Here is a 12,909-nt window from a genome sequence, read left to right as displayed (position 1 = left end):
CTGAAGGGAATATGCATATATATATATATATATATATATATATATATATATATATATATATATATATATATATATATATGTTTATGTATATATATATAAGTGAATGTGTATGTATGTATATCTATGTGTATATATATATATACATATATATGTGTGTATATATGTGTGGGTATATATATACACATACATATACCATATATATGTAATATATGTATATATAATACATACTATACATATACATATATATACATATACATATATATATATATATATATATATATATATATATATATATATATATATATATAAGAGAGAGAGAGCAGACACAGGGTGAGTTGAAGATGAAGGGAAGATATCTAAGAGAAATAGAATCAAGTTAAGGGATGAGAGAGGAACATACTGAGAGTGGGAGATAGGGAGAGATGGAATGGGTTGGATTATCTCACATAAAGGTGGCAAGAGGAAGCAGTTCTTTGGGAGGAGGGGAGAGGGCAGGTGAGGGGGGAATGAGTGAACCTTGCTGTCACTGGATTTGGCCTGAGGAGGGAATACCATACATACCCAATTGGATATCTTGTCCCACAGGAAAGAAGAGGGAGGAAGACAAAAAAAGGGGGCGGGAGGATGGAAGGGAGGGCAGATGGGGGTGGAGGTAATCCAAAACAAACACTTTCAAAAGGGGACAGGGTCATGAGAGAAAATTCAATAAATGGGGATGGGTTTGGAGGGAGTGGAATATAGTTGGTCTTTTGCAACATGAGTATTGTGGAAGGCGTATAGCTAATGATATGCATGTGGCCTATGTTGAATTGCTTGACTTCTTTGGGAGGGTGGGTGAGAAGGGAAGAGGGGAGAGAATTTGGAACTCAAAGTTTTAAAAGCAGATGTTCAAAAACAAAAAAAAAAGTTTTTGCGTGCAATCAGAAAATAAGATACACAGGCAATGGGGCAAAGAAATTTATCTTGCCCTACAAGAAAGGAAGGGAAAAGGGGATGGGAGGAGAGTGGGATAATAGAGGGGAGGGCTGACTGGGGAACAGGGCAACCAGAATATATGCCATCTTGAAGTGGGGGGAAGGTGGAAATGGGGAGAAAAATTTATAATTCAAACTCCTGTGAAAATCAATGCTGAAAACTAAATATGTTAAATAAATAAATTTAAATTAAAAAAAAAAAACTAGAAATAAAGCAGATGCACATCACTTGAGGAATGGCTGATGGAATTATGGTACATGAGTGCAATTGAATATAAGAAATGATGAATGCAAGTATTAAAAAAATTACATGAACTGATGCAAAGTGAACTAAGAAAAAATAAGAAAATAACACATAAAATTATTAAATCAAAATAAATGGAAAAACAATAACAAAAAAAGAGTAGAAAATGTAAGTTAAAAAATATGAAGAACATTTTTGGTCTATCCCCCACCCCCCAAAATATAAGAAGATACATCTCCCTCCTCTTTGCTGAAACTACTGTCCAAAGATATAAAATATTGTAAATAATGTCAGATTGCTCTTTTTTCCTATGAGTTGCTTAGTTTTGCTGAATATTTCTCCTATTCATTCAAAAAATATCTTTGACATAAGGATACCTCTCTGGAAGTTTAAAGGGCTAGAGATACAAATGGCAATCTAGGCAAGATAAAAGTCAAGAAGTATGAATAAAAATATATTGTAAAATGTGTACTGTGTACCAGGAGTTATACTGGATACTGGAGATAGAAATATAAGGAAAGAAACATTTTTTTTTTATTTTCAAAATTGTTATATTCTAATTGTGAAGGCAGTAAGTACATATAACACATACACATAACATAAATATACACACAAACATATTTGTGTGTGTGTGTATAAATTTTATAGTAGTTCAATAAAGGTCTAACCTGCACCTCAAAACCCATTTGCATGAAACTCTCAATGTTGGTGGAGATTGATTAGTCAGTGATGTATGCCTGAGCAAGGAGTGAATTTCATGAGAATTTTGGGGAAAAGAGATCCTAGCATTCTGTTTTCTAGCATTAAGTGAGAATAATGTGGTTTTAGATTCTCTTCAGGTCCCTAAAAGGAAAAGCTCTGTGAAGAAGTTGATATGTAAAGAAGCCAACAATTTTTTCATGTCACTATTCCCAACTTACTATACTAGGTTTGAGGAATTGACAAAAAATCCTCTAAAAGTTATTTTCTCTAGAGTAACAATATTTAGAGGAAAGATAGCTATAATACTAGCCAGGTGGAATCAATATCTCCCTTGGAGAAGTGTGGTTGAATACACATATCTATAAATAATGAATAGACAAATCTGTTCATTCCTCCCTGTGAACCACAATGAGAGAAACTAAAATGGACACAAATTCTACATGGGCAAAACAGAGGCCACATCCCTTACACAACTTTCTTAGGAAGGGGAGGCATTTGTAGTTGGGAGGAGAATTAGGAAAGGTAAAGTAGAAGGTGGTGCTAAAGTTGCATCTTGAAGGAAGAAATGGATCCTATGATAATGGGAGGAGGGAGTGAATTCCAGGCATGGAGGCCATAGAATGAAAAGACATGGAGATAAGAGATAAAGGGCCATTTGTGATTTTTTTTAAAGGGAGTACAGGAGGTTGCCTGAATTACAAAGTGCAGGAAGTCTGTCAATGAGTCAATAAGCATTTGTTAAGTACCTACTATGTACCTGAGAACTATTCTAAGCACTGAATATGCAAAGAAAGGTACAAGAGAATCCAGCCCTTAAGGAGCTCTCAAGTTCTAATGGAGGAGATAGCATAATAAGACAGCATGATAACAGTTATCTACCAACTACATACACACATTCACATACATGCATGCATACATACATATATATTCTCTATACACACATACATAAATATGTACATATACATATATAATCAATAGAGGTGAAAAAAGTAAAGTGCAATGAGACTAAAAAAATAAATTGAGGCAAAGTGGTGAAGGACTTTAAAAGCTAAACTGAAGTTATATTTGATTCTAGAGTAAATAGTGAGCCACTTAAGTTTATTGACTAGGGGATTGACATAATCAGTTTTGTGCTTCAGAAAATTCACTTTAGATATAGTATGAAGAATGAACTGTAGTGAGGAGATCCATTAGGAGAACACTTCAAAAATCTAAGCAAGAGGTGATGAGCATCTGGACATGTTTTTAGTAGAAAAAAAGTATCAGATAGAAGAGATATTTTTAGAAATGGCAAGCTTTGGCAAGAGACTGAATATATGGGATGAGGTAGACTAATAAATAAGGAGAAATGCTAAGATTATATACCTGTGAAATTCAGAAAATAGTGGGACTTCTTGCCAAGGTGGCTACCTAAGAGGCACAGAAATTGCAGCTTCTGTTGTGCCCTGCCCCTGCCTCCAGTTTCTCCATCTTGCCCTAGCTCACCCCACTGTTTGTACTCCCATCTCCACGAACCCCACTGTTTGTGCTTGTCCCACTGTTTGTGTCCCAATCTCCATGAAAATCTAATTGTACTCTTTCCCTTTAAGTACCCTTTCTCTTCCTTTACTCAAGGCTGTTCTATTTGAGTAATTACTTCAAACAGTCGCACACTTCAATAAATCCACATCTAAATTTATATCCTGGTCTCGCTCACTTTTTTTCAGCACAACACACATACTAGAAATGGGGAGGGTTATCAGAAAAAGTGTGCTACACAGGCAAACAATATAATAGCATCACTGAACAACGAGAGATGACCTAAAGAAAATTTGGAGAAGATGATGGAGAAAACTCCCATAACAATCTTCAAGTTAATTAGAAAATTATAATGTAGAACTTAGAAATGATTAGGAGTAGCAACTCTTTGTGTGATTGTCAAATCACTCCAACAATGACAGTTTCAGAAACTCTGAGGTCCCTAACATACTGCCATGAAAAGCCCTAGAAAGGCCTTCATGAAGATACAGTTCTCTGAAATTTGGAGATGGAGGCAGTAATGAAGAATGTCTAATGAAATAGAAGACTTGGAAGCAATATTGATAAAAATACTGAAGCTGCACAGAAACTTTGAAATTTGTGACAAAAATGCCAAAAAGGTACATTTTTAGAGCAGTTGAAGGGGATACATGATTATGAAGTGTTTATATTTTAATAGAGGGAGAAGAAGAAAGTGTCCCTTTAGAATTTAAATGTCTTCAAAGGTTATTGAAAGAGTTAGGTAAAAGGTTGGAGTAGGACCTGGGAGTAGATGGAATCTATTTTAAGATTATTGAGCAGAGAAAGCAGGAGAGGAAAAAAAAGGAGTACATTAGTGAAGAAAGGAGGAAGACTGCCATGGAACTTGAAGTTTTACATAATTTGAATGAATGAAACAATTAGTTGGCTACATTAGGTCAGTTGATATGTTCATGTTCTGACTTTTGAGAATTTCACTTGGACTATATGAGAGGTTAAAAAATAAGGTATTAATAAGTGCACTTCTTTTTCAGGGGCTAAAAATTCTACAAGGTGTGCTGGTCAAGATTCATAACTTGTGTGAATTTCCTATTTCATATATTTTATATTAAAATGATTAAATTACTATCATCATCATCCTTATCATCATAATTATTACTATTAAATAACTCACATTTCCATAGTGCTCTAAAGTTTCCATAGAATTCATTTATATTAGCCATAACAATACTTTAAGCTTGGTACTAAGTTATTATTCTCACTTTACAGCCAAGAATATGAAAGCTCAGGAATATTTTCCATGTAACACAGCTAGTGTTAGATACAAGAATGGAGTCCACAATCCTCCTTGCTCTAGATTTACCACTGTCTTTCTCAATCTTTACTGCCCTCTCAACTGTGCTTTTCCCTTTCCAGACTTTAGTACCAGGCCTCAGCCACAGTTTCACCTTGAAATCTCCCTCAGCACCTAGGACCTCCTCAAACTGGAACAGCCTTCTCTCTCTGTGGTCTTTTTACCTTGGAATTTCCCTCTGCTATGCCAGCCTCCTTCTCACACTCTCTTCAAAATTGAGGGACCCATGCCAGTCAACTCCTGTTCCCTTTACTATTGTCCTTTTGACTTTCTAGGCTTCAACACTGTTCACTCCCTTTATCTCTCATCTCTCTCCTTTTGTATGACATTTCCAAATAGATTGTAACATCATTGATGGAAGGACCTGTCTTTCATTGTGTTGTATCCTCAATGCTTAGCACAGCTCCTGATACAAAGTAAGGGCTTAGTAAAAGTGCATTACCTTGCTTTGCATTTCCCTGAGTATGAGAAATATAGCTTTGTCATATAGGAAGAACGGTGGTGGAGTAGAAAGAGAATTGACTTTCAAATCTGAAGCTCACATCTCATCACTGTTGCTTACTTTCCCTATGACTTTCAACAGGTCAGTTAATCTAGTCAGGCCATAGTTTCCTTGTCTATACAATCAGTGGGTTGGAGTAGATACCTCTAAGTTCCTATCTATCTCTAGTTATGTTTTTATGTGTGAAGAAACACGAACTGTTAAGCATTACTTCTTCTCAAGGGGCTGACCAGAAGAGAAGTGTTATGGACACCAACATTTCCTACCAATATGCTTTCACAGAATTATCAAATTTCTGATATTGAATGGATTTTAGAGCACAGATATTCCAACTCCTTACAATGTCCCGAGCAATGAGTTATCCAGACTTTTCTTCAAGAAGTTTGTGAAAGAGAACCCATTATCTACCAAGGCAGTTTCTTCCACTATTAATGGAATTTGTCTAATTTTTATATTTTTTTTTCCTTCAACCTAACCTAAATTTACAGTCTACCTTTGCAAAACATACCTTTTTTTCTTTCACAGCCCTCAAGTCAATCTGAACAATCCTAATCCCTATAAAAAAACACCTTTCAAATATTTATAAAGGGTTACTATGTTCCTCATTCTTTTCTTCTTTCTAAATGCCTATTTTCTTCAATGTACAATAGATGAATGCTGTGCAGCTTATCAATGTCTTTCCTAAAATGTAGAGCCCCAAATTGAACTAATACATTCTTCTTTTCCTCATGAATAAACATTGACTCTTCTTATGATTTTATAAGAAATAAAAACACTGTGATAATTGATTACTTATATTGGGAAATCTAAGCAATAGATTAGGTTATAATTCTGTGGATTAGATGGAGACCATGTAGTGAGATCATAGAACTTAAATATGAATGATACCTTCAATATCATGTCTTCCACCCTCTCTTTTACAGATTAAGAAGGGAAGTTGGTAAGAGAACAGGGATTTGAACCTAGCTTCACTAGCTACAAGTTCACTGCTCATTTCACTATACTATGTTGCCTAAATTTCATATAATCCACCGAGAATTCCATTGCAGAATATGAAAAATGGCCATAATGCATTGTAAAATATGTGATCATTTTCAAGTTACATAACAAGCAGTGGTTTTCTCTGAAATGTAGGCTTTTCCCTATCAAAATGTTCATGAAAAGAAGTGAATTGCTATGAATATACAATTGAATTGTAAACAATAACAATTCCATTTTATTGGCATTTTTCATCTCCTTGGAAATGGAGAGAAGTTATTTTACTCTTTTACAACTTTCCAGTTGGCCTTCTATACATAGAATATCATTTTTCTCACTTTTTTGTACACATGTAAATGAATGTAACAGTTTAGGCTGATTTTTTCAGCAAATCGTCCAAGGAAAGAATCAAATCAAAGTACTGGTATGATTATTCTTATAATGGGAAGCTAATGGTAACAGTAAAATGATTATGATTAAGGACACAGCCTGAATACAATGGATAAAGATGCTATACTCTGAATGTTTACATGTATGCAACATTTTATGCACATACACACATATATATATATCATATGCATACATAAATACATATATACACATTTAATATACTCATGTTTTTAAATGCTTACATATATACTTGCGTATGAGCAGTATATATTTGTATATCATAGTGATAAATAGTTGAATTATAACTAACACATAGTACTTTGAAGTTCACAAAGTTATTTACATCTATCTTATATGTGTTAATACATATATACATTTCTATATTAATTATTTGGAATCCAATACCTCTAAATAATTAAGGCTTGAGGTCATTCAGAAAGCATTATGGAGGTCCATGGTGGGCAGGAGTAGGCTACAACACGTTATTCATGAGGAGCTGTACTAGAGAAGCAACATGAAACATTCTCAAGTATGTGAGCACTAGAGGAGTGGAGGCTCTCAATCAATTTAAAAAAATAGAAAAAAAACCTTCTTCTTTCTTGAGTCAATATGGTACTGGAGGAATTGGACCATGAAATACTATAATTGAAACCACAAGACAAAAAGACCTTGTAGCCTAACAGAAGAATCAGTCATAAGTTCACCTCAGGATGTGAATAAATTAATTGGTAGAGTGAGTTTCATTGTGTGTCAAAAGATGCATATTCTTTATTCCATTCAGTAAATGTACTATGATCTAAAATGTGAATGTGAAGTCCTTTTCGTCATATAAAAATATCAAAAGTAAAAGAATCTTAATAGGAATCAGGGCTCAGACATTTTTATAAACTTAGGAATTTTACTGATACTCTTCCTATTTTATACTTTAGGCTAAGGTGAAGGTAAGATCAGGTGAAACCTGTGTAAGGCATAAAATGACTCGGAGTTGAGGTCATGAATCCAGGTTAGTGCTTGAGTGAAGAGACTGAGAACCAAACCAGTCTAAGCTTGAATAACCACTTCATGGCTTTCCCAGAGCTTGTAATCTAAGTACATAAAGCAGATCCAGCAATGAGAGGCATATTGGACTATTTGATGAAAGCAGGTGTTGTCCTGCTACTTTTCTTCTTTTAAAAAATCTCCTCTCTTTATAAAACCCCAATCATCAAAAGTACTTAGTACTGGCTAAGAAACAGAGTAGTAGATCAATGGAATAGGTTAGGTACACAAGACACAGTAGACAATGTAATCTACTGCTTGATAAACCCAAAGAATCCAGCTTCTGGGATAAGGACTTACTATTTGACAAAAAATGCTGGGAAAACTGGAAGGTAATATAGCAGAAAATAGGCATAGACCAGCATCTTACTCTGTATACAAGATGGGGTCAAAATGGGCACATGATTTAGATGTAAAGGGCGATACTACAAGCAAATTAGGAGAGAAGGGAATAGTTTACCTGTCAGACTTGTGGAAAATGGAAGAAGTTAAGAGCAAACAAGAGATAGAGAACACTATGAAATGCAAAAAGGATAATTTCAACTGCATTAAATTAAAAAGTTTTTGCACACACAAAGCCAATGCAAGCAAGATTAGAAGGGAAGAAGAAAGCTGGGAAACAATTTTATAGCCAGTATCTCTGATAAAGGCCTTATTTCTAAAATATATAGAGAAATGAGCCAAATTTATAAAAAAAAAACACGTCATCCCGCAATTGACAAATGGTCAAAGGACAAAAATAAGCAGCTTTCCAATGAAGAAATTAAAGCTGTCTATAGTCATATGAAAAAATGCTCTAAATCACTATTGATTTGAAAAAATGCAAATTAAAATAATCTGAGGTACCACATGACTCCTATCAGATTGGCTAACATGACAAAACAAGAAAATAAAAAAATTTGGAGAAGGTGTGCGGAAATTAGAACACTTATGAATTGTTGGTGGAGTTTTGAACTTATCCAAACATTCTGGAGGGCAATTTGGAACTATGCCCAAAGGCTATAAAAACTATTCACAAACTTTGAACTAGCAATACCACTTCTAGATCTGTATCCCAAAGAGATCATAACATTGGAAAAGGACCCACATGCTCAAAAATATTTATACCAGCTTCTTTTGTGGTGGCCAAGAATTAGAAATTGAGGGGATACCCATCCATTGAGAAATGGCTGAACAATTTGTGCTATATGAATGTAATGGAATACTATAGTTCCATAAGAGATGATAAGCAAGTAGACTTCAGAAAAAAATGGAAAGGCTTTCATGAACTAATGCTGAGTGAAGTGAGCAGAGCCCGGAGAACATTGTACACAGTTACAACCATATTGTTCAATGACTAACTTTGATAGATTTAGCTTTTCTCAGCAATGCAGTGATCTAAGACAGTTCCAAGACTCATGATTGAAAATGCTATCCATATATAGAAAAAAAGCTATGAAGTCGGAATGCATATGGAAGCACACTATATTCTCTTTTTTGATGTCACTTTTTCTTTCTTGTGGTTTTTCTCTTTGGTTCTGATTCTTCTTTACAATATGACTTATGTGGAAATATGTTTAATGTGATTGTACATGTATATCCTATATCAAATTTCATGCCATCTTTGAGAGGGGGCAAAAAGGGGGAGGAGGAAAATTTAAAACTCAAAATCTCACAAAAGTGAATGTTGAAAACTAAAAATAAATAAATACACACATACATTAAAAATAAAAATCTCATCTCTAATCTCTCTGCATTATTTTAAATTTCCATATATACCTGGACACACTACTCCATATCCTCTAAATCATCCATCCATGCTGACAACAGTCAGAAAATATCATTTATATAATCAGGCTATCAGGACTGGAGTCAAATTTATCCTTAGTACTTTTTCCTGATCTTAGACTAAAAAGTCTATCACAGAATAATCTTAGGATAATATAGCCAAGTAAAAATATGCTCTGAAAATCACACTCAGTCTCAATATCAATAACAAGGACTTTATTCAATCACCAACTTCAAGCTAAGTATAGATCGTATCAGTAAGGAAAGATTTAAAATATGAATGGTGACCATGAATATGCCTGTATAGTTCAGAATTGCAAAATATAAGAGACTCTTTATATAGAAGGCAGAAGAGGTAAAACATTTATTCAGACACCAGAGGATCAAATCCCAAAACCAATAATTCCAATTCAACATAACAACAATCACGTCCCAAAACCAGTAAGTCCACTTCAATGTAACAGTATGGAAATTAAAAAAGAATATCACAGCAAGGAGCCAAGCCATCCCATAACCTTCACCTTTACTGGGACCTTCCCACAAACACTCACTCACAAACCCTAGCTATCCGCTTGCCTGTGTCCTCTCCTCCCACAGTTCTGAGAGCTTGCAGTTCTCAGAGCCCCTCAAGCTCTCTCTCTGTTTTTCTATCTCTTCCAATTCTTGCTCTCTCTTGCAGATCTCTCTTCTTCTTGCAGTTCTGTCTTCTTTGCAGCTTTCTCTGCTCTGAGCTTAGTGGCTACCCACAGGGTATATATACCTTATTTGGGACCCTGGGGCTTAGCACATACTTAGCAAAGGGTTCAGGCCTGGAGCTTAGCAACCAGTAGCAAAAGGGTGTGGGCCTGCCTACAAACAAACTTCGCCTAATCAAGCTTCCCTTAACTAGTTCCACCTGAGGCCAATTGAATGGGCAGGGGAAGATCTTTGGTCACATTAGCACCACATAGATTTTAATGAAAATAATAAACACATGTGGCCCAATTCTTTCTAATCATTGATTTGAACCATTCTTTTCCTCTCCGATCTTTATTTCATTCAAACAATTGTAATAATTTATAAGCACTTTTCCTGATCTTCCATTTTTCCAGGAAAGATTAAGCTATCACCCTTGGCAATGGTTATCAATCCTTAGTGACACAATGTGTTTAAAAAAAAAAAACCTAAATGTCTCCATTATGCAATTAATGACCTTCCCTTTTGGATGGCCATCATTCCCCATCTCAAGTATTTGGCTAAAACCAATTATTTTCCTCCTGAAACTTCTCCTTTCCAAGCTAATCATCCCCAGATTTTTCCATTGTTCATCATTCTTATATGAACTCAAGTCCCTTCACTTACCTCTTGTCCTCTTCTTGGAACTCTGCAGCTTGTCAATGCTGTTCTTAAAGTATGAGGCCCAGAACTGAACTCTGTTATCCCAATGAGGTCTGAGGGGAGTGAAATTTAATTCCACTCTTCATGTAGCATAAAAGTCCTTAGTGTTTTAAAACTGTCACATTGCACTTGTTCAAATTAAGATTTTATTCCATGAAAACTCTCACATTTTTTTCAGAACAACTGCCATATAACAATGGCAATATGTATTGGAGATGTTGATTATAAGGAAGTGTAAGATTTTCTATTTGTCCCTATTGAATTTCATAGTATTAGGTTTAGTCTCAAACTCTAGCCTCTGAAGATCTGAATTCTATTACTCATTGTGTTATTCATTCCTCTTATCTTTCTGTCATCTGCAAATTTGATTAACATACTATTTATACCTTTATCCAATTAATGCTTTCTCACAATCTAAGTGTCAATCTTGACTACTCATGCTCTCAATGGTCTCTTGCCCATATTCAAACTGAGGTCAAGTCCTATTGTTTCTGTATATGTAGTATTTCTCACACATGCTCACTTCTCTACTCTGACCCTGTTCCCACCCTGGGGAAAACTATCATCACCTTACACCTGCTCTACTGCAACAGCCTTCTGGCTGCTCATCCTGCTTCAAGTCCATCCCTACTCCAATCCATGCTCCACTCAGCTGTCAAATTTATCCTCCTAAAACTCAGGTCTGATTATGTTACTCCACCAATAAATAAACATTGGTTCTCTATTCTCTTTAGGATAAAATACAAAATTCTCTGACTTTTAAAACTCTTTATGCTTTCTAGACATACTTTTTTGGTCATTTTACACCTTACTTACCATGTCCTTGGCAATATAGTTACATTGCACTAAGGTCTGTTTCTATTACTTGACATTTCATCTGTAAACTCTATATTTTCACTGACTATCTTTCATGCCTTGAATTCTCTGGCTACTGGCCTCTCTGGATTTTTTTCATGCATCACTTAAAACCCCATCTTATGCAAATAAAAACCCTTTTCCAGTCCTCCTTAATTTTGTGTCTTCCCACTGAGATTACCCCTGATTTGTCCTGTATGAATTTTGCTTATAGATAGTTCTTTACATATTGTCTTTCCATTAGACTGTGAGTTCCCTGACACAGGAACTGTCTTTTGCCTTTCTCTGAGTCTCCAACACTTACTACAGTGCCTGGCACATAGTATGCCCATAATAAATTCTAGTTGACTCACTGATAAACATAATAATGAGAAAAGGCCAAGCATAGATACCTGGAATATTTCACTATAGTTGTCCTATATTGACATTGTACTGTAAGGATATGTTCTTTGAGTATCACCATAAAAATTGTTCTATTTTTTTTTGTTTCTTTTACTTTTATTTACTTCATACTTCTACACATTCTCCACAATGATATCATGAAGCACCTAGTAAAAAATATTTACTTAAATGTAGCTGTGCTATACTCATGTCCTTCCCTTTATGGCATTATATAAATGCTTATTCCCCTTCCCTTTCCTCAGTGACTAGTTTAGCAATCTTATCAGAAGAGGGAATAAGGTTATAATCTTGATATTATCTTGATTTGTTCCCGATGAAGGTATGCCAGCTTTTTGTGGACTGATTTATTTTCTCAATGTTTGCCAACCATCTCTTTAATGATTAGTTATACCATTTTCCCAGGAATTAAAGTCAAGATCATTAAATGGCCTACATAGCCTTTTTTAATAATAAGGACATTTGCCCTTCTGACATCCTGTGGTAAATTGCCTGTTTGCCACGATCTTTCAAGGTCATCAACAGTGGTTCAGCAATAACATGTATTGTGTATTTTAGAGAATGTTGTTCATGTAGTCCACATGACTGAATTCATTAAAATTACTTTACTATTTCAATTATATATTTACATATCTTCAATTATATACTTACATGGACTTCCTAATACATATTATGTCATTTTCAGTGAAAAGGTCATTCTCCTAGGTGGAGGACAACAGAAGCAAATAAGGAATTGGTTATCTAAGGTTTCTCTCTAAAGTTTGTTATTTTTTTATCATCCCATCTACCACAAGCAATGATTTTCTCTGTTTTAAGGGTGTTTTCATTCCAA

The sequence above is a fragment of the Trichosurus vulpecula genome, chromosome 2, assembly GCF_011100635.1.
Source record: "Trichosurus vulpecula isolate mTriVul1 chromosome 2, mTriVul1.pri, whole genome shotgun sequence".
Classification (NCBI taxonomy): Eukaryota; Metazoa; Chordata; class Mammalia; order Diprotodontia; family Phalangeridae; genus Trichosurus; species Trichosurus vulpecula.
This window is presented reverse-complemented; position numbering follows the sequence as displayed.